This window comes from Bombina bombina, chromosome 3, assembly GCF_027579735.1.
Source record: "Bombina bombina isolate aBomBom1 chromosome 3, aBomBom1.pri, whole genome shotgun sequence".
NCBI classification, from domain to species: Eukaryota; Metazoa; Chordata; class Amphibia; order Anura; family Bombinatoridae; genus Bombina; species Bombina bombina.
This window is the reverse complement of record NC_069501.1, coordinates 235,092,436-235,109,131: the sequence shown is the minus strand read 5'-3', so window position 1 is coordinate 235,109,131 and position 16,696 is coordinate 235,092,436.

Genomic DNA, 16,696 nt, shown 5'->3' with positions numbered 1-16,696 from the left:
ACTCCAGATTATATAATTTAACTACTCCAGAAGCCCAATTAGACCTGATACCCAATATAACCACATACCTAGGGGATATTAAACTCCCAAACATATCTGAAGAACAGATGAAGGAATTAGATGCACCAATATCCCAGTTAGAACTGGTCCAAGCCATCAAAAATCTAAATACAGGTAAAGCTCCAGGCCCAGACGGTTTTTCAGTCCGCTACTACCAAGTTTTTAAAGAAATCTTGTCCCCATCACTTCTCACATTTTTAAATAAAGTGAATAATAACAACCCATTTCCCCACAGTATGGTAGAAGCCCATATAACTGTCATACCTAAACCTGGAAAAACCCCTACAACACCAGCTAATTTCAGGCCTATATCACTTTTGAATGTAGATGTCAAGTTATTCTAAAAAATACTGCCAACCCGAATCAATAAGGTTCTTCCTATGTTGATACATACTAATCAGGCAGGATTCACCCCAAACTGCGAATCTAGAGACAACACCACCAAAATAATTAATCTATTAGACTATGTCTCCGAAAATAAGATACCATCAATATTTTTATCTATAGATGCAGAAAAGGCCTTTGATAGGCTCAATTGGGAATTCCTAAAGGCCGTACTGGGTACATTTGGGTTTGGAACACTTTTGATAGGAAACATTTTTGCTTTATATAACTTCCCTACAGCTAAGATTTGTCTAAATGATTCCCTATCAGCATCACTTAAGATCTCAAATGGTACACGACAGGGATGCCCACTTTCACCCGTCCTATTTATAATGGCAATGGAAGCTTTAGCAGCAAACATTCGGCAAAACCCAAATATTAAAGGGATCACTATTAATACTATTGATTATAAAATGGCATTATATGCTGATGATGTCATGCTAACACTTACGAACATCATTAAACAACTTGTCAATAGAACTCTCAAGATATAGTAAGGTATCATTCTTTAAAATTAATGAATCTAAATCAGAATTCCTTAGTCTGAATAACCCACAACAGATCATGCAGCATATACAACAGACCTTTCACTTTAAACCTCAAGCCGAATCCATAAAATACCTAGGGATACAAATAACAGCTGATAAAGATAAACTATTCACCTTAAACTTCCTACCACTACACCAAAAAAATTAAGCAAGAACTCCACAACTGGATGCACAAATCTATGTCCTGGTTAGGTCGTATAAGTGCAGTTAAAATGATGATACTCCCAAAAATACTTTACCCGGCTTTACAGGCTTTACCTATGCACATCCCTGACCATTTCATACAAACTTTACAAAATTCCATAAATACCTATATCTGGTCCAAACATATGACCAGGGTGTCAATGAAGACTATGTTTATGCCCAAAGACCAAGGAGGGCTGGGGGTCCCCAACCTAACAGGTTATAAAGCTGCTACTCACTTACGGCTAGATTTGGAGTTTGGTGTTAGCCGTGAAAACCAGTGTTAGAGGCTCCTAACGCTGGTTTTAGGCTAAGTCCGGTATTTGGAGTCACTCAAAAAAGGGTCTAACGCTCACTTTTCAGCCGCGACTTTTCCATACCGCAGATCCCCTTACGTCAATTGCGTATCCTATCTTTTCAATGGGATCTTTCTAACTCCGGTATTTAGAGTCGTGTCTGAAGTGAGCGTTAGAAATCTAACGACAAAACTCCAGCCGCAGAAAAAAGTCAGTAGTTAAGAGCTTTTTGGGCTAACGCCGGTTCATAAAGCTCTTAACTACTGTACTCTAAAGTACACTAACACCCATAAACTACCTATGTACCCCTAAACCGAGGCCCCCCCACATCGCCGCCACTCGATTAAATTTTTTTAACCCCTAATCTGCCGACCGCCACCTACGTTATACTTATGTACCCCTAATCTGCTGCCCCTAACACCGCCGACCCCTGTATTATATTTATTAACCCCTAATCTGCCCCCACAACGTCGCCGCCAGCTACCTACAATAATTAACCCCTAATCTGCCGACCGCAAAGCGCCGCCACCTACATTATAGCTATGTACCCCTAATCTGCTGCCCCTAACACCGCCGACCCCTATATTATATTTATTAACCCCTAATCTGCCCCCCTCAACGTCGCCTCCACCTGCCTACACTTATTAACCCCTAATCTGCCGAGCGGACCGCACCGCTACTATAATAAAGTTATTAACCCCTAATCCGCCTCACTAACCCTAGAATAAATAGTATTAACCCCTAATCTGCCCTCCCTAACATCGCCGACACCTAACTTCAATTATTAACCCATAATCTGCTGAATGGAGCTCACCGCTATTATAATAAATGTATTTACCCCTAAAGCTAAGTCTAACCCTAACACTAACACCCCCCTAAGTTAAATATAATTTTAATCTAACGAAATAAATTAACTCTTATTAAATAAATTATTCCTATTTAAAGCTAAATACTTACCTGTAAAATAAATCCTAATATAGCTACAATATAAATTATAATTACATTGTAGCTATTTTAGGATTAATATTTATTTTAAAGGCAACTTTGTAATTATTTTAACCAGGTACAATAGCTATTAAATAGTTAAGAACTATTTAATAGCTACCTAGTTAAAATAATTACAAAATTACCTGTAAAATAAATCCTAACCTAAGTTACAATTAAACCTAACACTATACTATCATTAAATTAATTAAATAAAATACCTATAATTACCTACAATTAAACCTAACACTACACTATCAATACATTAATTAAATACAATATCTACAAATAACTACAATGAAATAAACTAACTAAAGTGCAAAAAATAAAAAAGAACTAAGTTGCAAAAAATAAAAAAATATTTACAAACATAAGAAAAATATTACAACAATTTTAAACTAATTACACCTACTCTAAGCCCCCTAATAAAATAACAAAGACCCCCAAAATAAAAAATGCCCTACCCTATTCTAAATTACTAAAGTTCAAAGCTCTTTTACCTTACCAGCCCTGAACAGGGCCCTTTGCGGGGCATGCCCCAAGAAGTTCAGCTCTTTTGCCTGTAAAAAAAAACATACAATACCCCCCCAACATTACAACCCACCACCCACATACCCCTAATCTAACCCAAACCCCCCTTAAATAAACCTAACACTAAGCCCATGAAGATCATCCTACCTTGTCTTCACCTCACCAGGTATCACCGATCCGTCCTGGCTCCAAAATCTTCATCCAACCCAAGCGGGGGCTGGCGATTCATCATCCGGTGGCTGAAGAGGTCCAGAAGAGGCTCCAAAGTCTTCATCCTATCCGGGAAGAAGAGGCGATCCGGACCGGCAACCATCTTGATCCAAGCGGCATCTTCTATCTTCATCCGATGACGACCGGCTCCATCCTGAAGACCTCCACCGCGGACCCATCTTCTTCCGGCGACGTCCAACTGAAGAATGACGGTTCCTTTAAGGGATGTCATCCAAGATGGCGTCCCTCGAATTCCGATTGGCTGATAGGATTCTATTAGCCAATCGGAATTAAGGTAGGAATATTCTGATTGGCTGATGGAATCAGCCAATCAGAATCAAGTTCAATCCGATTGGCTGATCCAATCAGCCAATCAGATTGAGCTCGCATTCTATTGGCTGATCGGAACAGCCCTAGGGTACCTATGCTCTCACCGGTTTACCTTTGACCTCCTGTTTTTTAACAGATTTCTTTCAATAAATGTTACGTTTTACATTTTAAACTTTTTTGCTGAACGCTCTCTTTTTGCTCAATTGAAACTGTATACTTAAGCCTGCTAGAGCAATTCAGCACCCTGCAAGGACCCTCACTCATCTTTGTGGTTTTCTCCTGATGTTGAGGGGATACCCACATCTCGATTTGGCTATATGAGGATATCTGCTCTATACTTCATTGATTTACCTACGCCTGGCAAGACCGCTTGGCAAATTGATACATATTTGGCATGTTGTTCTGTATAGAGGGAGTCCCATGAGAGTATTACCGAGGATTTCCTTGTCTTCATTGATTAGCTGAGATCCCATGAGTATGACATAGTAGTCATCCTGTACCGGACATGCCCCCTTATTGACGGAGTGGATTCCGCGGGGCAGGTACGGTCGATTGCCAGAACGAGGGACGTCAGCAGAGCAGAGGATATCGGGACTTGATCCTAACCGTAAGTTATACGGACTCTCCTCCTGGGTGGTGAGACACCTCATTGCATATACTGCCACTTGCATCAGCTTTACCATTAACTCCTATGAACTGATATATGCCATATATTGGGAATGCTGTTACCTGTGGGTGTTATCCCCTCTACTCAGTTGAGTGTACTAGCTATCTACGTGCTCTCTAAGAGGTGGGTCCTTTATCTAAATACTTTTGCTTCAGTGAACTCTCTCCTATATGCTTCTGGGTTTTTCTGCAGATCCCCTTAGCTGTACATGATATCACGTACTCAACACATATACATAGGTATATCTTCATATACATATGTAAATGTTTGTACTGTTCCCTGTATACAGCCTCTACAATTGGGATTAATCTATACCATGTATGTTAATAGACCTCTACAGTGTCTCCCATGCCCATTTCAGAGTGTTTTGCACATGTGTAAGATAATAGACTGTTTCCAAAAAAACATGAAATAGTTGTAAAGATTTCCAAAATGTCCTTTTGAGGATTTATCAAGTGTCTAGAAATGTCAAATTTGAAAAGGCAAAACTAGCCTCAGAAAAAAACTTTGAAAAGTGATTTGAAAATGGATTGCAATCACCAAGAACTTTCAGCCCCATAGGAGAAATAGAACTTGTATCAAGGGTCCAAAAGCCCATTTTCAAGTGCGGGAAAAGCTGAAATTAGTGACATCAGCTGATTAGCAGGGAAATATATTTGTATAGTTTTTACATATTGAAAAAAGAAACAGGTTGTAAAGTGTGTTTAATATGTAATTTTCATAAAAATTGCAGTTTCAGTCAAGAACATACTAGGCTGCCTAGTGGAAGTGTGGTAAGGAGCACCATGCCTTTCAAAGAACTTGTTTATTAGATTAGATTTTACAGAAAAACATTTCGGACTACAAATTGCTAAACAGGTTAGCCCAGGTCACCAGAGATGAGCATAATGATACAGAAAAAGTAAAATTCAGGAACCTAGTACTACGAATGTTAGGGATGGGGGCCTTCATTTTAACCATGATGAAGATGTTTTGTTGTCAATCAAATTGTTGCTTGTTGCTCTAGAGCTATTATAGTTTACAAAGTAAAATACTAGCTATGTTTGCTGTCCACGAGATTAAAACTAGTTTGACTGGAGTAGCTAGCTACACAAAAGAGATCATGCATATAAGAGAAACACCAGATTTTTATTGGCTGTGATTTTTATCTACTATTCTGCTACACAACCCAATCCCGTGTTTCAAATGGAAAGCATGTAAATGAATAAACAAATGAAGTAGATTTTATTTACTGGACAATTTTTATTTTGCATTGTATTTTTAGTGTTGTTTTTAATTGTATATAAAATTAACATATTAGGTAAAAAAATTAAACTGCAGTTATTTTAAATAAATACAAACATCTATAAATGCTAATGCATTTTCCAAATACATCTGATATGGAGGTAGATTGCAAACTATTTACAAACCAAAGAAACGGCCATGGCCACCACATTCGCCCCCTAGTTTTTAGGAACTTCTACATGGGGGTCTTCGAGGAGGACCACATGTATGGGTCCACTTCTGGGGCGGATCTGGTGTTCTATGGCCGGTTTATTGACATACTTGAAAACGAGAGAAATCTCAATTTATCCTTCCTGGTAAAATATTTTATAAATAAATAAATTGACGACCCCTTTTTTTTCTTTAGGGGTTCAGAGGAAGCAGCTATTTGCTTATTCTTGAATCACAACAATTTTGGTCTCACTTTCACCAAAAATATTCCAAAAACTTTTATTGAATTCTTGGATTTAGAATTGGTCATGTCTAAGGCAGATATTATTAAAACCTTTTTCAAAAAGGGGGACTGTAATAGTTTTCTCAACTATAGCAGCAATCACTGGAAAAATGGGCAGTTCAAACGAATATGTAGGAATTACAACAGTGTGAAGGATTTTGATTCACAAGCCTTGATTTTAAAAGAAAGATTTAGAGAGAAAAGTTATCCTACATCCTTAGTCCAACAAATTTATGATAAAGTATGTAAGGAAATAGGAGCAAATATTTTCATAAAATCCTCTAGTAAGAGAAAAGAACAAAAGTATTCTGACATAGTTAACAAGCCTTTCAGCCAGATTACGAGTTTTGCGTTATGGCTGCTCGCTAATTACTTGTACGTTATTTTCACCACTCGCCTTTCATAGCGCTGCTATTACAGGTTTGCAAAAAGCAGGCTTGTGCGGGTGATATGGTTGCGTTGAGCTCCATACCTCACTCAAATACAAGCGCTGCTTTGACATGCTCGTGCACGATTTCCCCATAGACATCAATGGGGGGAGCCGGCAAAAAAAAAAGTCTAACACCTGCGACCGCGAAAACAAAAGCTCTGTAACGCAGCCCCATTGATGTCTATATGGAAAGAAAAAGTTACCTTTAAACCTAACACCCTAACATAAACCCCACGTCTAAACACCTAATCTGCCGCCTCTGACAGATTATTATAGCGGCGGTGTGGGGGCGGATGGCAGATTAGGGGTTAATAATATTTAAATAGTGTTTGTGATGCGGGAGGTTGGCGGTTTAGGGGTTAATAGGTTTATTATAGTGGCGACGATGTCGGGAAGCGGTGGAATAGGGGTTAATAAATTTTTTCAGTGGCGGTGATGTCAAGAGCGGCAGATTAGGGGTTAATAATTTTATTATAGTGTTTGCAATGCGGAAGGGCCTCAGTTTAGGGTTTAATAGGTAGTTTATGGGTGTTAGTGCACTTTGTGACAGTTTAGTTATGAGTTTTATGTTACAACTTTGTAGCATAAAACTCATAACTACTGACTTTAGATGGCGGGACGGATCTTGTCATTTAGGCTGTCCCTCTCACTTTTTGGCCTCACAGCAAAACTTGTAATACCGGCGCTATGGAAGTCCCATTGAAAAAGGACTTTTCTTAAAGTGCGGTACTGACGTTGCGTGACGGCCAAAAAAGTGTGTGGAACAGCTATTCTGACAAGACTTATAATAGCGGCGTTAGGGAAAAGCATCGTTATGGGCCATAACGATGCTTTTTAACTCATAACGCCAAACTCGTAATCTAGCTGTTTATTTGTTACAGAATTTAATAGTAATTGCCGGGAAATCAAAATGATTTTACTGAAACAATGGCTGCTGTGAAATTATGTATTTTTTTTATTGATTTTAATAAATACATTTCTTTTATAGCACTTGCTAGTATGTTTGGAGCAATCTCTGCACAAGTTCTCGTAGCCGAATGGTAGATTGATGTCTCACTGCCGGTGTATGATGGGAGGTTCAGTCTGCTGGACGACTGTGAAGATCCAGTCTGCTTTTTGAGCACCTTATAGAAATCGTGAATGCATAAAGTGTATACTTCTTTCTTCACATTGATAAGACTGTGTTTGGCCACGTGGTTCCCCTGTTTGTGTTTGTTTCTGTAGATGGCAATTTACTTGATTGTGTATCAGCTCCTGGTATACCTTTTTAACATTGTAGCGGTGATAATGAAAATGATAACACCATTTTTGTAATTGAAAAATATCAGATGGGATATCAGAAAAGTCACGCATGTGATTTGTTTTGCAGTTGAAATGCAGGTTGCTGACAGAATTACCTTTCCTCTACATGTGTGGTAGGTGGAGTTTGCTTTTGGAGTCGGATTGGCTTGGAATTCTTGAATGGCTTCAGTGTTGATCATCTACTTTAAAGTGCACACCAATGCCTCCCAGAAGTGCTGTAAAGAATCCCAGGCTGTTTTTTTTTTTTGTTTTTTTTGCTGTAGCAGTTAAACGTACACTTTGGTCAAATTAAACTTTAATGATTCAGATAGAGCATGCAATTTTAATCAACTTTCCAATTTACTTTCATTAACAAAATGTGCACAGTATTTTTATATTTACACTTTTTGAGTCAGCAGCTCCTACTGAGCATGTGCAAGAATTCACAGAATATACGTATATGGATTTGTGATTGGCTGATGGCTGTCACATAGTACAGGGGGAGTGGAAAAATACATAATTTTGAAATTTGTCAAAAAAAATATACTACTCATTTGAAGTTCAGACATAGGGGTAGATTTATTAAGCAGCGGATGCTGCAATCTACCCCAGAAGTCTCTGGCTCACCGGAAACCTAAGTTAAGAAGCAGCGGTCGTAAGATCGCTGCTCCTTAACTCGTCTGCCACCTCTGATGTGGCGGACTGCAATCATCCCGATCCGAATGTTCAGGGGGCAGCATTGCACAAGCATTTCACAAGAAATGCTTGTGCAATGTTATATACAGACAGTGTATGCTCTCTGTATTTAGCGATGTTGGGCGGACATGATTCGCTACAGCAAATCATGTCCACCCGCCATTTGATAATTCGGCCCCTAAGTTCTATTACACTGTCTTTTTATCATGCATTTGTTGATTAAGCAAATCTGCTGTATCTGGTCCTTTAAGGCTGCTAAATGCAGTGGTGATTTGCATCCTGTGTCTGCTTGATACTTTGAATACAAGATGTAAGTACTGATAGTTGTAAAGACATGGCTTAGTTACCAGCTAAGTGGTGTTGACATGTACATATAGAGTTATTGAAGCGTGCACTAGACGACATTGTTTTATTATCAATAAAGGGCTGTATTTACATGATGAGCTGAAGGGACTTTGTTTCAATTACACTACTGTACAAAGGTTTTAGGCAGGTGTGAAAAAATGTTGTAAAGTAAAAAAGCTTTCAAAAGTAAAAATGTTAATAGTTTATGATTTATTAACTAACAAATGCAAGGGAATCGAAAAACAAATCTAAATCAAATATTGATTTGATTTAGATTTTTCTTCTGTTCTCTCACTTTTGCATTTTGTTAATTGATAAAAATAAACTATTAACATTTCTATTTTTGAAAGCTTTCTTACTTTACAGCATTTTTTCACACCTGCCTAAAACCTTTGTACAGTAGTGTATATCTGATTGGTCTCCTACTTTAGTATGATGGATTCCAATCACAGGTGGCCCTAGTATTAGGCCAAATAGGCAACCGCCTAAGGCTTACACATAATGGGGCCTTGCAGAGAGGTGCTATTAACATTTATAATATTCTCTCTCTGTCCCTTCTTTTATACTCTCCCCTCTCATCCTCTTGTTTCTTTACTCTTTCTCACTCCCCTCTCTACCTTCTTTCCATCTTCTCTTCCTCCTCTATTGCCCCCTCTTGTGTGTCTCTCGCTCCCTCCACTCTTTCTCTTATCTCTCTCTCTAACTTAACTTTCTCGCTAACTTAACTTTCTTCCCTCTCTTTTTTCTCTTACTAGTTCCCCTCTCTTCAAAATCTTAACTTTTCATTCTCTTTTCCCTCCTATCTCCCTCTCACCTTTCTACCTCTCGCGTCCTTTCTTCCACACATTTCTATTCTCTCATCTGACGCTCCATTTTCTCTACTCTGTCTTCTCTTGTTGTCCGCTCTGTCACTTTTCTTTTCCCTGCTATCTATCCTCTTTGTTTGTCTCTTTTCCTTCTCTATCCACTCTGTCTTCTCTCTCTGTCACTTCTATAACCATTCTCTTTATTCTCTTTCCACTGTTTCTTATCTGTCCTTCACATGCTTCCTCTTTTCTCTCTCCTCTCTCACCCTTCTACCTCTCCTTTCAATTATTCCTTCTTTCTCTCATTTTGTTTCTCCCTCCACTCTCTCTCACCATGCTCTCTCTTTTCTCTCTCTTTTTCCTTCCCTTTTTTTTCTCTCTCTCTTTTCCTTGTATTATTATTGAGAGATTATTATAATGGAAGACCAAAACATAAATTATTATCTAAAATAAAATAAAAATAAAAAAGGGTGATAAGTATTATACACAGCCAGTTATACAGTGCAGTAGAGTAGAATACTTTATAGGTAATACAATTAAACAAAAGAGAAGGCTCATATTTGAATTTTGCCTAAGGCCTCACTAACTCTAGAGCCGCCTCTGATCCCAACTTATAAAAAATATTTTTAATACTGTTTAAACGTTTTGTTATTAAAAAATGCTGCTCTTTTGTTTATATTATATATAATATATAAAATTATATTAATTTAAATTATGAGGATAACAGAGTTCCCATTGTTTAACCCACTCAGACACCCCCGCTAGTCTGTTCTGGGGGGTTCTAATGACAGCTGAGGTTGCCAACCATCTTAATGCTGTATATGGATTCATTTATATTGCTGTAGTATCTCTTAGCATAAGTATTATACACTTGTATAAATATTACTGGAACTTTTTAATTGTAGATATGTATTTTAGGTATGTATATCATTGTTGCTATTTATTTTAACATCTTAATTTTCATAATGTAACTGTTTTAATGATAATATGCAAGCTCTAAGAAAAGTAGAATAAGAGAAAGAAAGAAACAAGAATATGCATTGGGCACAATATAAGCCAGTTAATGATACACTTTATACCCGCCAACGGATGTATTGAAATAGACCAATCAAGAGAACAATGTGTTAATGAAAGACCCTTTAAATAGGAGGAGCTGAATAATGGACATCTTGAAAAAGCCTTTCTACGAGCCGAAACACGTAGATATCCATTTCAGCTGCCCCAGCCCAGGTCATTCAGTGGCCTTGGTTAGATAATGTCTGATTAAAAGACTCCCAGGACCACAATATAAACTTGGAAGTCCCTTCATGGTAGGGCATATATTGTATAGAGAGAGCGGTAGGAGCCTGAGATCGTAGGCATTTGATGCCGCATTTCAATTAGCTTGTGCACTTGTCAAACTACTTGCTAACGAAGGTGATTGGATAGAAACAATCATGTGACCAGTGGATCCGATCAAACTGCAGTTGTTGTCTGCAGCAAAGATGCTGTGGGATAAGGTGAGACAATCGGTTTTCACAGAAATTATTCTAAGCAAAGATACAACATGGAAAAGGTAAGACAAGCGTTTCCACCAAAAACTGACTTTGAGGTAAACACCTTCCACTTTATCTACAGTATTTCCTTATTACTGCTGCTTAAAGGGACAGTACACTGTAAAATTGTTTTTATATGAATGTATTTTCAATGACTTGTTATACCAGCTGCAGAGTATAACATTTATGAGAAATTGCATTTTCAGGTTTATTTGTGTAAATGAAGTAGCTGGTTTTGTGCTTTTAAACCAAAGCCTATTACAATTGGTTGAGCTTCAGGTAATATCAGATCTCATTATGTTATCACTTTTATGTACATAGACTTGCTCCCTTATCTTATATTTGTCTGGAAAACCAAAGCTCAATACTTAGGGGCCCATTTATCAAAGGGCTTGCGGACCTGATCCTTCACTACGGATCAGGTCCGCAAGACCTCGCTAAATGCGGAGAGCAATACGCTCTCCACATTTAACATTGCACCAGCAGCTCACAAGAGCTGCTGGTGCAACGCCGCCCCCTGCTGACTCGCGGCCAATCGGCCGCCAGCAGGGAGCTGTCAATCAACCCGATCGTATTCGATCGGGTTGATTTCCGGCGATTCCTGTCCGCCTGCTCAGAGCAGGCGGACAGGGTTATGAAGCAGTGGTCTTTAGACCGCTGCTTCATAAGTTGTGTTTCTGGCGAGTCTGAAGACTCGCCAGAAACACGGCCCTTCAAGCTCCATACGGAGCTTGATAAATGGGCCTGTTAGAGAGAACAATGGAAAATTATCATTTTATTACTTAACTATCCTGCACCCCACTGAGAGTGTAATCTCTTCTGCTGGCTTTGTTTACTTAGGCTATTCAATAGAATATACTCCAGTATAGAAACTTTCAGTATAGGTTTGGATACTACAAGCTAAATCAGCTTTTCAAATGCCAAAATAGGGGTAAAGGAGCTACTTGTAAACAATTTGAAACACTCCAGCAGGTAAAATGAATCATTGGGAACAATTTAAAGGGGAGAATTTCTTTGGGTGAACTGCCCCTTTAAAGAAACAACACACACATGAACTTCTGTGGGACCTGGCATTACAATATTGATTGCTAACTTGGCAGAATAACGAGATTCCCAGCATATATGTGAATTCAATATATTGACTTTCATAAATATTAACTATCTTTTTGTATGAGCTGTACACACTCTTATGACACCGGTGTCTTAGGATCACGTCTGAGTATTTTAGGGTTATTAAACTTTTGTAATGTATTTTTTACTTCCTGTTTTTTATTACCATTGGGTGATTACTTAGGAGTATTTAGTTCTTTAACCAGACTGCCGTAGGCGCCACCTTCAATGCTTTGTATTTTATAAATATAACTAGTTATGTAACCATTTTAACTATTTGTGGTGCATAGATTGGGTAGGTTTGTGTGTTTGTCTTAGCTTTTTATTAGGCAAGAAGCACTAAGATTTTTTTTATACAATAAATAAAGAGTGCTCTGTTCAGTTTCTTTTATTGCATTAATGTATTATCTCATTGCTTATTCAGGTAAAATAATTTTAAAGGATCTGCACTATTAACGTGTAGTATACATGTTGGTGTTATTTAATAAAGGGGCATGAAACCCAAAACTTTTCTTTCATAATTTAGATGGAGCATACAATTTTAAACAACTTTTCAATTTACTTAATTTATCAAATGGGCTTCATTCTATTGGTATATTTTGTTGAAGGAGCAGCAATGCAGTAATGGGAGCTAGCTGAACACATCCAGTGAACCAATAACAAGATCCATATATGTGCAGGCATCAATCAGCTGCTATCTCCCAGCAGTGCATTGGATATCAATAAAACTAAGCAAATTAGATAATAGAAGTAACATGGAAAGTTGTTAAAAATTGCCTGCTTTATCTGAATCATATAAGATTAACTTTGTCTTTACTGAATCTTCAAAGTTTGTTTTACTGTCCTTCAACTTCGTCATTTTTCCCAAGGTTTGACTTTGGGAGCCACTGAATAAACCCTTTGTAAGAGAAAAGGGTACAAAGACCACCAGTAATTGTGATTTGTTATTCAGATATAACACTGTATAATCCTGCAAAAAAAGGGACACTCAAGTCAAAATAAACTTGTATGATTCCGATAGAGCATGCAGTTTTAAGACACTTTTGAATTTACTTGCATTATCAAATTTTGCACAGTCTTTTTTATATTCACACTTTCTGGGGAACAAGCTCCTACTGAGCTTGTGCACAAGCTCACAGGGTATATGTATATTAGTCTTTGATTGGCTGATGCCTGTCACATGATACAGGGTGCCAGAAAAAGAGGGAAAAATATATTTAACAGGAAAAAAATCTACTGCTTATTTAAAATTCACAGTAGGTGAAATATATAATTCTACTGTATTGAGTGGTCCTTTAAAGGGAAATTGTTCACTAAAAGTTTATTTCACGAAAGCAACATGTTGAAAAATATTTTTACACAATAACAGTGTAAAAAAGCTATGTACTTTGATATTAATTTAAAAAAAAAAATAACAAAACAGGAAACTGAAAATCCAGCAATTTGATACTAATATGCAAATAAATAATAATAATATGAAGTATTTCAGTTGCTCACAGGGTATAAGATCAGCTCTGCTGACAGTCAAGAGCATGCTCCACTAGCATAAATTCAAAAAGTAGTTTTATTCAGTAAATCTGTAACTGAATCTATTTTATAACACGCTCTTTAAAATGTAACAAAGAAAAAAAGAGTGAATGCCCCAAGGTTCTTATATGTACGGTATCTGAACACTTATTGCCCTAATTGCAATGAAGTTTAATGAGGTTAAATATTTATTTGCAGATACAACACACTGTTTATTAAACGTTAGATGAAAACTATGGTGCCAGAGATTATAGCCTTTTGTATTTATTTTTGGTGTCTATTTGCAACCTCTGAACAGAGACTCAAGAGAAGGAAACAGTTAAATGTATCTTTAGTTCATGGATTACTTTCTTTCGCCACCTCCTTCCTTGCTTGATGATCAGTTGTACAGGAAAAAAAATAATATACACCCACAATTAGCTAGGTGGCTGTATAATTGCTCCGTACCTTTTATATAGGTGCATGGAAAAAACAATCTACCCTTCATTACACATCAAGAACTGCAGGCAGGATGGTTTCCATATGGAAATGGCTGCTGGCAAACAGGAATTACTTTATCATCTTTTTAGTACCCTTGTTCCTTCTGCCACTACCGCTTGTGTTAGATGCAAAGGTAAGAACTGTTTGCAGAGAACTTTATTTAATGTTTACAGTTGGGCTGTTGGAAACCAGGTAGTGTCGACATCTGTTTGACATTTATGTTTGAATAAACTGTTTAATCTGCACTCTATAATTAACAGAGATGGGAATAAAACAGACTGTGTAAAAACAAAACACTAGTTTATAGTCTAAACCAACTTTCATTAAGATTTCTGATTAGTTCAGGTAATATTAAAATTCAATAGGAGTAGAGAGCCAATAAAACATTTGCAGATACTTGTGACAAGTTTTTACAGATTTTTGTTTCCCACGATTCCATTACTGATTTCATGTTGAATATATGTTGCATATTTAGATATGTAATTTTACATATTTATTTTTAAAATAATATGGGCCAGATTGGAGCGCAAAATATTACTTACGCAAACGTGATGTTTGCGCTCCACTCAGTAATACCAGCTCACACAAATGTGCGCTGGTATTACAAGTTAGGTGCAATGCGAACGTGACCTCGCGTTTGCATTGCATGGAAGGTTTGCGTCACAAGAGCGCGCTTTCATAGGCTCCAATGGGAGCCTCATTCTCATGCCGTGGGGGCTATTGGGGCACATTTTGAAAATTAACCAGAGATCTAATCTCTAGTTAATTTTTGGAACACTAATTGCTACCGCAAGCTCGCGGTAACAATAAACCAGCCACTTGTAATGGTTGGTTATTTATTGCGCACATGTAAAGGATGAATTTTCCCGTTTACGTGTGATAAATTAACGATCCACTTGTAATCTAGTCCTATGTTTTTTTGTACAACAAATGTAATATATATGTGGGCGTTTTCCCTTAACTTGGTTCACCAGTGGAAAAGCAAGAATGTGCAGCACAGAATAATAATGTAAATATATCCACACTATAAATAGATGCATAAGAGGTACTTTCCCTTTAGTGGCACTGTCTGAAGTGTCCTAAGAAAACAGCTATACTAGAATGAATACAACTTTGCTGTATGATTTTTTTTCATAATAATCCCAGATCATTCTCCTTTTTGCATTGGCCCAAAAACATGTATTAAGATGTCCAATATTAATTTAGTAAAAATCTAATACCATTGTTTGTTCTCTAGAAATAAGGAGCCTCCAAACAGGTAGTTCACATTGTTTATCATTTACTGGCATTTAGGGACATCACCAAATGCTTCCTTAATTTCAACTACTGAAAATGTCAACCCCAGACATACATGACATCAATTGGGACATTTTACTAAGCAATGTGACTTACCCCACACCAACAGAAATACGTGTTCAGTGGTAGTATCCCCGGGATATCTTTTGAAATTGATATTAATATTATGTTTGTGAGAAAATGAAGTGCCTGAGGGAGATAAAAAGGGGTGATTACTGATAAGGAGAGAAGCCTTTACAACTTTAAACTGAGGCTATGTGTTATCTGGGGATATGAGGTACAGTCTGTGAACCCACAGCTACAAAAAAGAAAGATAAGAAAAAATAACAGCAATGCTGTTGTATCAGAAAAGTAAATGTTTATATATATATATATATATATTTTTTTTTGCTGTACTTTTAACTTAAAGGGACATAAAGCACCTTGTAATGAAAAGTGTTGCAATAACCTAACATATGTGCCGAGTGTAAATTATTTCAGAATGGATTAATACTGAGTTTGCTGCAAATGTTTTTCAATGGCCAAACTCCCTCCCCACACACACACACAATTGCTGTATTTTGAGGACCCCATCCAGACTTGTTCCTGGAGAAAACAAGGTTAGCCACTACTATTTTGTTACTAAACATTGCATTCTTTTCAGTATCTTATCTAATTCTTCCTGCTGGGGCCAATTAGGGACAGATATGTAGAAGGGTTAGGCTTATGATGTTGCTTTTACATTTCTCATAAGTGGACACCTGAAATTCAATTTAGAATTAGTAAATTACAGAAAAAGGTGGGTTATATAATAAAGGTATATTGCAACCATCTATCTTTACATCTTTTTCCCCACATAATTTACACTCATAAGGGCCGAACATTTCAGACTGAAATGTTACCAAAAGACCAGATAATTTTTAGCATTTTTGCCATCACTCTTCTTTAAACAGAAAAAGAGCCTTGTTTTTTACCTATCAAAACTATATATTTCTTTTTAGTAGACAACCCAAGGTATTGATCTAGACCCATTGGTATATTTAATGCCACTGTTTTGCTGCAAAATGTGATCATATTAAAAGAATTGTTAACTTTTTTTTTTACAAACTTTGGGTTTGTCACTGAATTTTTGATATACCACTCGTGCAGTCATAATCCAAATGGATGCAAAAGCTTCTCTGGGATCCCTTTTGCCATTGCTTTTTGGTAATTAGAAGACGGCCAATTGCAGCTGCACACCACACTTCTGACATTCCTGGCAGTTAAGGGGTTAATCAGGTAACTTGTAAGGTAAAGTTTAG